The 11,442-nt window shown below is 53.6% G+C and overlaps 1 protein-coding gene across 1 annotated transcript in view; it reads left to right on the top strand.

The window, feature by feature from the left end:
• Positions 1-10,330: 10,330 nt before the first annotated feature.
• Positions 10,331-11,442, top strand: part of STEAP3 (STEAP3 metalloreductase) — a 38,524-nt gene continuing 37,412 nt past the window's right edge. The window contains exon 1 of the mRNA XM_063112053.1: positions 10,331-10,397. The gene's annotated coding sequence lies outside the window, so the exon portion shown is untranslated. The remainder of the gene's footprint in view (positions 10,398-11,442) is intronic.

Raw genomic sequence — 11,442 nt, 5'->3', positions numbered from 1 at the left:
AGCCTCTGGTCTGGCCACCACACTGATGTCATGTTGCTGCTGATGACCTCATGAAATGATCAGGGGTTCACTGGGATCACTGATGCCCCTGCTTGCTTTGGAGAGGGAACGGGATCCCTGACTGCCCACAGCACAGCTAGGCCCAGCTATGACTCAGAGAAAACCACCCTCAAAGTGTGGAGTGAACGCAAGTCCAGCACTCTTAGCTCACACAGACCTCAGCCCAACCTAGAGCTCCACTTGATCTGTGACTGTGCCCACCCGATTACCTAGGACTGGAGGGTGGAACGAGATGTGACAGGGGAAGGAGGAGGTTGTGGCTCAACCCCCACCTGCACGAGTCCTTCCCCATCCATACCTGAGCATTCAGGCCAGCGCTCCAGGCCCGAAGAGACCTCCCTTCCCAAGCCTAAGGCTCCCCTAATCTCCCACCCCAGGATTAACTGTCCCAGATGATTGTCTAAGAGAATATCCATTTACTGCAGCAAGAAAACCCTGCCCCCAACCACCCACAGAGGGTGGCCTGGCCTGGACAAGGTTGACTTAAGAAAAGAACAACAAAGACTCCTGGTAGCTGAAATAGACTTTAACTACCTTGAAGATGAGATTTCATGAATTTAGAAAAACCTTTACTGGGCCAGGCACCAGGTCTGGGAATGAAGAGGTGCCCCCAAGACTGCCCTGTTAGGCTGGACTGAGCACCACTGCAGACGGGGAGGGCTATTGGAGGGGTCCAGAGGCTGTGGCAACCCCAAGCCCACAGGTGCACACACGTTATTTATTGATTGGGTAGCACAGCACTCACTGTAGGCAGCAGCAGGGCGAAGGCACCTGGAATCAGCATCAGGCAGCCTTGGATGGGATTCCAGTCCTGCCACCTCTGGCTGGGTGACAGGCAAATCCACCACACCTCTCCAAGCCTCACTGTCCTTTCCTATCAAATGAGGACACTGTCCTGAATCAAATGGTCTGAACAATGCCAGTGCACGTCCCTGGAATCTTCCTGTCTAGTGTCCCCTTGGTGCCCATGGTACCTTCCAGCCCAGTGGGACCCACACACAGTAGGCCACCATTACTGCTTGTTGTCCTGCTGAAGCCCACTGAGAAGAGGGACTGTGAGGAGGGAAGGTGGTGGCCTCTCCCTGTGACATCCTCAGAGGCTTAAGGCAAAGTCAGAAGTAAAAGAAGGTGTGGGGCATCCCATCCCCTACTAGCTGTCATCCCAGGACACCCAGCCTAAGGCTACCTGTATTTGCATGCTATTTGCATAAATCTGCATAAGCACTGTATTCCAAGTGTGTCTTGTACCAATTATTGCATTCGGGCAGCTCTGTGTTTTAGGAAGAGACACCTGCAGAGATGTGGCCTCCTGGGCTTCATGATAAGAAGGCACCCGAAGCCCTTCCCCCACCCCCAGCAAAAAATGTGTCCCCTGTGGTTGCCCTGTGTTATCCTTGAATCCAGTTCTGGAACTACTACCCACTGCCTTTGGCAGCTACTCTCAGAAATTCCCAATAACTCGGAAGGCAGGGTCATTGACTCTAATTCTCCCCCACTCCTTAGTATCCCTAATTTAGCCAGGTTAGAATCTTATCTGGAGTTTTCTCTTATTAGCCCTAATTTAACCAGACTAGGATCTTACCTGGGGTGTTTGACCTGATCTCACCTATACACCAGGTGTGAGCACCCCTGCTCTGGGTAATGGGTAGGCAGGGCTTGAAGTCCTATCCTTGGTCTATGCCCCAAAGGCATCCTCAGATTGCTGAAAGGTCACCTCCTCTGCCTCAGGAGGATGTGGATTTCTGCGGAGTGCAGGTGAGGGGGGCGGGGAGTCAAATGTGTTCAAGGCCTGCATCGCACCATCTTCACTTGGTTTACCTTCTTGCTGTTACCATCCCCATTTTACAGATAAGATAACTGAGGCTCAGGTCAAACTTAGGTCCTTGTAACTTCAAAAGCCTTGTTCTTTCTAGGTGTTCCCTTCCTGGACTTGGCAAGCAAGAGAAATGACCTTGGCTAAACTGCCTGTCTGCAGCCTTTCACCTCCAGCAGAGGCCTGCTGAGGGCAGTTGTTTTGAACTCTTTTGATTAAATATGTCTGGGCGATGGGCTAACAACACACAAGACTTACTGTGTCCCCTAAGTAGCCTTCAAAACACAACCGGAGACTCTGCTTGCCGGTTGCCCATTAAGTCCATCCCAGCCTTGTGTCTTCCTTTTTGATCCACCCTCCCCATGGCTTCCAGGGAGAGAGGCTCTCCTGCAGTGAAGAAAGGTGTCAGCAGAGCAGGAATGCAGCGGCAGGGCTGGACACCAAAACAGACCCATGGTTTGAATCCTGGCTCTACCAGTTTCTGAGCTACGTCACATCAGGCAGATGACTTAACCTCCTCACGACTCAGTTTCCCTATATGAAAATGGAAATGTACTATGAGGATTAAATGAGTTAATACAGTTAAATGCTTAGAACAGTACCTGGTATGTAGCAAGCCCTTGAAAAAATGTTTGCTATTATTACCACACAGACACTCATGCCTCTAAAAATCTTCCTGGGCACCTACTGCCAGCATGGAGCAGCCTCGCTTCTCACCAAAGGCGAATCAGGCCTCTTATCATCTGTCCTCTCCTCAGCCCCACCTCCTGCAGCACCTTTCAGGGCCTCCCAATCCCCTGCACAGGGCAGGGCCCATTCCCAGCAACTCTCAAAGCAATAGGGGAAGCTTCAAAGGCTAAGATCTCAGACACCTGGTGCTGGCAGGAAAGGGAGGCCCAGCAAGAAGAGATTTCACTGAGGCGGGGCATACATAACCCAGGTCTCCTGATTTCCCGACCAGGGTGCCCACAGTGCCCACTGATCATGCAGGATGGGGAGGAGAGAGAAGAGGGGTTGCTGACATTCATTGCCCACCTGGGGTGCCGTGCTGTGGGGCAGGGGAAGGGGTAGGAGAATGTGTTCCCTGAGGCCTCTCAGAGGAGGTTCTGATGACCACACAGGATAAGGAAGAAGACCTTCTCCAAGGGGGAGGACAGGTGTGTTTCCTGGTGGAACTGGCCATTGAGAAAATAGGATAATTTAATCAGGCCCCCTCGCCTGCCCATCCAGTTGTGCGTGTTGCAGTGCATTCTTTGTAAGCAGGTTGTGTGTGTGTGTGGGTGCAGTTAGTGCACCTGCATGACACCACCACCTTGCTCTCCAACCTACGGCTTCCAAGGAACTTTTTGCCGGTTACCTAGCTCATAGACCTGTGTGTGAGGGGTCTGGTGACCTAGCCTGGCGTGTAAGGGCCTGGGGACCCAGCCTGGTGTGTGAAGGGTTTGTGACACAGTCTGTGAACAGGCTTGAGGGGTCGGTGAGCTCCAGGCCCAGCCCTAGCTTGACAATTGGCCCAGTCGGCAGGATTATGGGCAAGTAAAAGAGCTCAACACTGGCTTTTTCTGTAATCTGCCTTTCTCTCTCTTAGCACTCTTTCTTGTCCTCTCAGATGGTCTGCTTGCCTTTAAATGAACACCTACTAAGTGCCAGGCACTTTCCTGGCAATTTCTCACTTGATGCTCACCACCAGATGAGGAAGTATATACACTCCCATTTTGCAACAATGGAAACCAAGGCTCAGTGGAGAGGTCAGATTTGAACCCAGGTCCACAGGACTCCAAAGCCTGTGTGTGATCCTTTACCCTGTGGAAGCCTCCAGAGGCTAAGATCTTGCCCCTCTTCTTTCCTGGAGGCTCTAAACCTGGCTGGCTGTGGCCCAGGGCACTTGGCACACAAAGCAGGTCTCGGGCCACATCTCCCCAGGTTTTCCCGCAGGGACTTGGCCTCTCCCACGCTGCAGTAACCAGCACATGTCTACAGATGGCTCTGAGATGATGGCCCTCCTGTGTGTGTCCATGAAATCAGGCAGCGAGCCAGACTGAACCATACCCTTGAGGACTTCTTTACATCCCACAGACCTGCTTCCTGGCTGTGCAGATCTTGGGTAGACACACACGGGCCATCACCCTGCTGGGAGGCTGGGCTGGGGACAGCTGGTAGAATCTCATCTCAAGGGTCGGGTCGTGGCTCACTTGGGAGAGTGCGGTGCTGATAACACCAAGGCCATGGGTTCGGATCCTATATAGGGATGGCCAGTTAGCTCACTGGCTGAGTGTAGTGCTGACAACACCAAGCCAAGGGTTAAGATCCCCTTTTAAAAGAAAAAAAAAAAATCTCATCTCAGCCAGAAAGCACCATGAGGAGCATTTGGGAAAGAAGGCCCTTCCCCATTTGTCTCTCTGTAGTCACACTGCATGGATCGCCCCTGCTGGGCCCTCACACCCAGCTGGCCCAGGCCTCAGCACTAAGGGGGTCACCAAAAGTGTGCAGGCTGCTGCTCACGGAAGCCCTCCACCGAAAGAGGCAGCGGTAGCAGGAGATCTGGGAATCAGCAAGACCTGGCCCAAATGCCAGATCTGCCACTTCCTCACTGTGTGATGCTGAGCAAGTCACTGTCTTCTTCTGAAAAACAGAAGGGGACTAATGGGGGGGGGTGATCTAAATGTAGCACACTACTTGACAGAGAGGGGACTTCAGCAAAAAAAATGTCACTTCCCTTTCCTCACCTTCCCTTGGGAGCTGAGACAAAGCCACAGAGAATTGGGCAGGTAGAAACATTCCCCAGCCCTGGAGGGAGTGCTTATCTCTACTTCTGACCACATTGTGTTTGCAGATGACCCTGAGGCCAGTGACCTGCAGGGGCCCACCCCGCCTATGCTGGTTGGGCTGTGACCTGCCTGCCCTTGAGCCTCAGCTGACGTGGCATGGCGTGGTGTGGCTCCACCACCCTTGCTGTGTTGAGTGTGCTCCGGCCACCCAGCCTGGGGGTCCTAGAGCAGAAGGAGCAGCACACAGAGATGGCAGCTGGGGCTCCTGGCCAGGGCACCTGCCCCACTGACCCTGCTCCGGGCTGTGGAGAGTCGTCAAACATGGAGGACAGTGCCTCACACTCCAGATCTGGTGAGATGAGCTCTCACGGGCAGGGAGGAAGCCAGGAGGGGCACGGTGGGAGCATCTGGTGGTGATTTCCTCCCAAGTGCCCCCCAGCAGGTTGGGTTTTCTTTTCTCAATAACTCCTGGCAGAAGTCCAAGGAGGGATCCTTCTCCTAATCCCTCTGTCTTTTTCTCAGAATCCAGCAGAGAAAGTGCCATGACCATGAAAGGGCAATGGGGCCATGGGGAAAGTGGGACTTGCCATGGTAGTGCACAGACGTTTCCTATTTATTTTGGTTACACAGCTGGCTTTTTCCAAAGGCAACCTGGGATAGCTTACGATGAAAAGATTAACAATAAGACTAATAGTAAACTAGACACAGAAATGCCATGGACTGGGGGGAAAGTAGAATTTGAATATGTTTAATAAGGATAATACAGTCACAAAGATGGGTCTGAGTACCCTAGCCACCAGGGTAAAAAGAGAAATATGATCAGTTACTGCAAAGGAGTAAGCGTACTAGTCTCATTTTTTTCTTGGAGCTTTGAGTAACAGGCACTGAGTGTTGTGAAGGTTAGGATCGTTTACTCCATACCTGAAGACGTTCATAGAGAGAGATTAAGTGAAGCTACTTGCCTCACAAGGACCTTTGAGAAAGCAAAGAGTATGGTATTAATGTGCAGTCCGCTGTGATGAATATTTCCAATTGTAGCTTTCTGTGGATCTGCCTCGCCCCAGGTGTTCAAGGAGTCCTCAGTTTCCTCAGTTGCGCTGTAGACTGGCACTTCTCAAACTTTAATGTGCATACAGTCTCCTAGGAGGTCTTGTTAAAATGCAGTTCTAATTTGGGAGGTCTGGGTGGGCCTGCCAGGATATCATGTGCACCATGGTTGGAGCAGAAGGGGCTAAAGCCCACACTTCTCAAGTTACCCAGTAGTGCCTTTCTAATCTCCCCCAACTGAAAGGCAACCAGTGTTATCACAGACAGACAAGAACAATCTGTTCCTGGGCTTAGTAAATACTTCCTGGATGTGCTGAGCCAGCTTCCCCACATTCCGGATGGCCACCTTGGTTTAGTCTCAAGCCAAGACACTTGATCTTATACAAAAGTTTATTAAGTACCTACCATGTGCCAGGGAGATCCCTTAGGAAAATGGCTGGTCCTGTCTACCCCATCCACCCTCCACTTCTAGCACCTGCCTTTAGAACCTTCTCCACACTGTTGTGCTGGCCACAGTTAAGTCTCCCTGTGGATACAAAGATTCTCATTACACTGAGGTCAGAAAACTTCTCTCTGGAGAGCTCATGTTTCAACAGAGGACTGGAAGGAGGGTGTCTTAGTCCATTTTCTGTTGCTTATAACAGAAGACCTGAAACTGGGTAATTGATAGAGAAACAAAACTAGATTCTCTTCCTGGACATTTTCATCCTCTTAGCCAAAGGGCTAGCCTTCTCTTCAAGGGAAGGGGCTATCCCAGGAACCCCATAACTAGAATATTCAGCAACTCCAGGTCGAGACTTCCATAACTGCATGTTCAGAACCCCTCCTCTGTACCAGCATCGAGCCAGCTCTGGGGTGTGCAAGGAAGGAGGGCAGAGTGGGCGGGAGCCACGGGGGAAGCTTCCAGAGATGCTGTGAAGTAGGTGAGGGGAGAGGATGAGGGTGTGTTCATTCAACAAACATTCACTGAGCACCTGTCATGTGCCAGACGCTGCTCTGGCACTAGGAATACAGAAGTGACCAGAACAGATAAAACTGCTTGCCCTGAAGGAATTCACATTTCTGTGGGAGAAGACAGTTACTAAACAACGGACATAAAAAAGGTGTTTTATAGTGTGTTAGTACGTGATAAAGGCTATGAAAAAAGAAACAGAGCAGGGTGCATAAATGAAGGATGGGGAGTGATGGGAAAATAGGATAATTTAATCAGACCCCTTCTCCTTAGGTCCAGTTGGGGGTAGTGTGGCACATTCTTTGTAAGCAAATTGTGTGTGGGTGGAGTTAGTGCACAGGCACCACGCAGGGCTTGGCATCTACTGCCTCAGGTGTCCGCCCAGCATAGCCATGCTCTCGAACCAATGGCTCCAAGGATCTTTTGGCCGGTTGCCTAGCTCATAGACCTGTGTGTGAGGGGTCTGGTGACCCAGCCTGGCATGTGAGAGTTGTGGTGACCCAGACTGGCATGTTAGGGGTGTGAGGACCCAGCCTGACATGTTAGGGGTGTGAGGACCCAGCCTGGCATGTGAGGGGTGTGAGGACCCAGCCTGGCATGTGAAGGGTTTGTGACCCAGTCTGTGAATAGGCTTGAGGGGTCTGTGAGCTCCAGACCCAGCCCTAGCATGACAATTGGCCCAGTCGGCGCAGGATTATGGTCAGGTAAAAGAGCTCAACAGGGGTGATCAGGGTGGATCTCACAGAGATGACGACATTTCACCAAAGACTTGAAGGAGGAAGGGAGGACCACGGGGATGCCTGGGTTCCAGGCAGAGCAGCAGTAAGGGTAAGGACCCTGCCGGATCTATTTGAGGAAAAGGGAGAAGGCCAGCATGGCAGGACAAGCATGAGCAGAGAGAAGGGAACAGAGGACGAAGTCGCAGCACCAATGATACTGGGCTTCACGGCCATGGCAAGGACTTTACTTCTGTGTATTTGAGACCCACGGGAGCCAGGGGAGGGTTTTGAGCAGAGAAGTGACACAACCTGACAGACATCTTGAGAGGATGGCTCTGACTTCTCTGCCCTCCACAGGGGACACCAGAGTCTGGCCCACAGAAGGTGCTCAACAAACCTCAGCATGTCCCCTCCCTCCTGGAGCAGGAGAGGGCTCAGGTGCTTTGGGGAATTTGGCCCACAAACTTCAGGAAGTATTTACTGAGCTCTCACCCATACCAGGTGCCAGTGAGACAAGCTCACACTCAAGGTGCCCCCAGTCCAGGGGTGGTGGACAGGCCAAGTGCTAAAGACCAATGGCACGGTGGTGCTATGTCCCAGCAGGCATCACCTATCTACCTCCCGTGCTCTCCAGGTCTCTCAATTTTCTCCTGCAGAAGTTCATGTTCCACTTAGAACAATCCTCTGTAGACCTCTGCCAGCCCAGGCTTCAAATCAATCTCTCATGTGGAACCCCACAAGGAGACTCACTGTGCCCAGAGAACATTAGAATGATCCAAAGATCCTTCCAAGGATACGGTTAGACCTCCCAGTGCTTCCATTTCCCAAGCTCAGTCTGCCATGCCACCCACTGGAGTGGCTGGAAGGATCCTGGAAATCCCCATGAGCCAGAGCAGGTATTTAAAGAACAGCTACTGTGTGGGTGACACCAATGCTCTGGCACCAAAGGGGGATGGGAACTGGTTCCTGTTTTCCCAAAGTTTACAACCCACTGCAGAGGCCACTCACCAGACCTGGGGTACCAAGGGTAGCCACCAGCACTGGGTACCTGTGTCCCAGCACTCAGAACACTGCCTGGCACCATCAGGCACTGTGAGTGCTGAATGAATGAAGGACCTATGAGAACTGCCATGGGAGCTCAGAGAGGATGTTGCTCTGGCTGTTGGGGGAGGCTGTTTTAGACAGAAGAAAACCCATGGGGGTGGGAAAGCATGAGGTGCTCATGGGTGAGTCTCAGCAGGTGGGAAGGTGGAGGAGACCCCTCACAGCACATTCCCTCCACGGGGAGGTCAGAGCTCTGCTTCTTCACCCCAATTGTTTCCTTTGGGATCCAGTGGTGGGGCCATTCCTGAGGCCCAGACCCACGCCTCTGGTCTTCCTGGGGCTTATCTACCCAACACAGGCTGGTTTCCTGGAAAACAGTATTCTTAGACTTCCTAAGAGTAACCTGGGGGCTGGCTGGTTAGCTCAGGTGGTTAGAGTGTGGTTTCGGATGCCCATACCAGCCAGCCACCAAAAAAAAAAAGAAAGAAAAACATGAAGCTTCTTCTGGGACTACTGAAATATTGCCCCTAGGAATATTCCAGAAAGAGTCCCAGGGGTCAGGAATCCCCTACTCAGCCTCCCAGAAGTTGAGTGAAGTTGGCACCTGCTTTGGGTCAAATGTGTCCCCCCAAAGTTCATGTATTGGAAACTTGATCTCCATTGTAACAGTGTTAAGAGGGTGGTAAATCCAATAATAGTGTTTAAAGGTGGGGCCTTTGAGAAACGATTGGATCGTGAGGACTGTGCCCTCATGAATGGATTAATCCATTCATGAAGTAATAGTGAGTTATCACTAGTGTGGTTCTGATGGCTTTATGAGGAGAGTGAGGCTGGCTGTCCTGCGCATGCCATTCTCTCCATGCAATACCCCGGTCACCACAGGATCCTGTAGGTAGTTCCCACCAAGAAGGTCCTCACCAGATGCGCCCCCTGGACTGTGGACTCCCCAGACTCCAAAACTATAAGAAGTGCATTTCATTTCTTTACAAGTTACCCAGTTTCAGGTATTGTTAAAAGCAACAGAAAACGGAAATTCAGTGCCCCACCTAACCATACGAGCCCCCATCTCCTCACCTGGAAAGGGGCAACAACTGTCAGCAGCAAGTGAGGTCGTAGGTGAGACAGAGCTTCACACACCTCTAGAAAGGAACCCACAAGATATTCTCACCTGGTACCCCACCTGGTACCCCCCCCCTCGCTGCTGGGCTGTGAAGCCATGGGCATGGGGGTGGGAGTGGGGCAACGAGCAGTGTCCCAAGGCAGAGGCGGTGTCCTTTCTCAGGGGCGGTGTGGCGTTTTGAAGCCCAGAAGGTCTAGCCAGGGAGGTGGAATCCTTTGTTCCCACCAGCTCCCAGACCTTGAAACCTGGACAATTGGGAAGGGTCAAAGGTCTGCCCTGAGGCTGGACAAGCGACAGAGATGTGACAGGACCACAAAGGCCTGGATGCAATCTTGTTGAGTGGGAAGAGTAGGGGCCTCCCCTACCCTCACAGCCATTGAACTGGAAGGGAAGGGATCTGGATCCCATCTGGAGCCGTGGCTTCTTCCCACCTGTGCGATCATGGCATGCCAATTAACCTGTTAGGAAATGGACGTGGATTTGAGCTATTCCTCAGGTTAAGGGAGGGGGACCCAGAGGTCACCCTGTCCTCCACCTCCTCGTCCTGTCAAGAGGCGGTCCCAGAGTTCTGCTCACTTGAACAGTGTGCGGGGAACCTCAGATCAGGAAGTGGCAGGGCTGCCTCAGAACGTCTTGCCCGGGGCCAGGGGAAGAGGGTGGTCGCCGCCTCTGCCGGGGGTGCAGGGCCAGGCGGGCATCGGGGACCCTGCGGCTCCGCGATAAGCAGCGTCGGGCGGGCTGGCCGCCACCTCCCCCGCAGGTCCGGCCCTCGCGGGCGGGTGGGGCGCGGGGGGAGGAGGAGCCTCGGGCCGAGCCACCGCCCCCGCCGCGGACCTTCAGCCGCTGCTGTCGCTGTGAGCGGCGGGCCGCAGAGGTGAGTGACCCCTCCTCCGGCCGCCGCGGGGCTGTGGGCTGCGCCCGGCCCCCGAGACCCCCTCCCCGGCGCCCGCCCGGTTGCATCCTGTACCATTTCCGCGAGGAGGCGGCCCCGGTCCCCTGAGACAGAGCCATGTGCGGCCGGCGACAGAGAAGCCGGTTCCCAGGCCCCCCACCCCGCGCACCTTCCTTCCCTAGTGTCGCCAGCCGCGTGTGCCGGGGGCGGCACCGGGGGCGGAGCAGGCGTCCCGAGCTCGAACTCGGGGTGCAGACGTAGGCGCCGCTCCCGGCGGCCCCCAAGTCCCATGTGCCCCGCGGCTCTGGCCAGCCAGTCGCAGCGGAGGGCCGGCAGCAGCGGGCGGGATCTTCCTGGCTCTTCCTCGCCAGGCCTGCCAGCCCTTTCGCAGCCGGGCAGGGCAGGGGCGCCCGACCTTGGTCCGGACGAGGCTCGTCAGCCCAGTGCCCGCCTCTGCCCGCGGAGCTTTTGCCTAGCTAAGTTCCTTTTCCTGCCCATTGCTCCGAATTTTGGGGGCAAGTTCCCCGGAGAAGTGTGGTTGGAACTTTGTCACTCTGGTAAATGAAGGGGAGGGTGCGCCCAGCTAATACGTCGTTTGGGAGCCGGGAGGCCCAATCCGCAGGGAAAATGCAGGCAGGTCCTGCTGGAGCCCTGGCAGGGGACACTGAGAGGCCTTCCAGGTATCCAGGGTCACCTCTGAGACATGCCCCCAGAAGCGGGGTTCTAGAAATAGCCCCAGGGAGACATTTCTGTCCATCAAAGTGCAGCCATGATATAATTAGTAGCAAACATTTACTGTGCATTTATGGGCACCAGGCGCCTTGGTGGGCTTTGCACTCAATATCCCAGTTAATCCTCACAACAGGCAGGTACCATTATTATGTCTTGTGACAGATGGAGGAACTGAGCCTCAGAGAGCCTGGGTATTTTGCAAGGATACACAGGTAGCAATTTGCTGAAGTAGGATTTGAACCCAGATTTATCTGACTTGGGAACCCAGAGGAACCTACTAGTGGGGGAGACAGGT

The sequence above is a fragment of the Cynocephalus volans genome, chromosome 1 (assembly GCF_027409185.1).
Source record: "Cynocephalus volans isolate mCynVol1 chromosome 1, mCynVol1.pri, whole genome shotgun sequence".
Lineage (NCBI taxonomy): Eukaryota > Metazoa > Chordata > Mammalia > Dermoptera > Cynocephalidae > Cynocephalus > Cynocephalus volans.
This window is presented reverse-complemented; position numbering and strand designations above follow the sequence as displayed.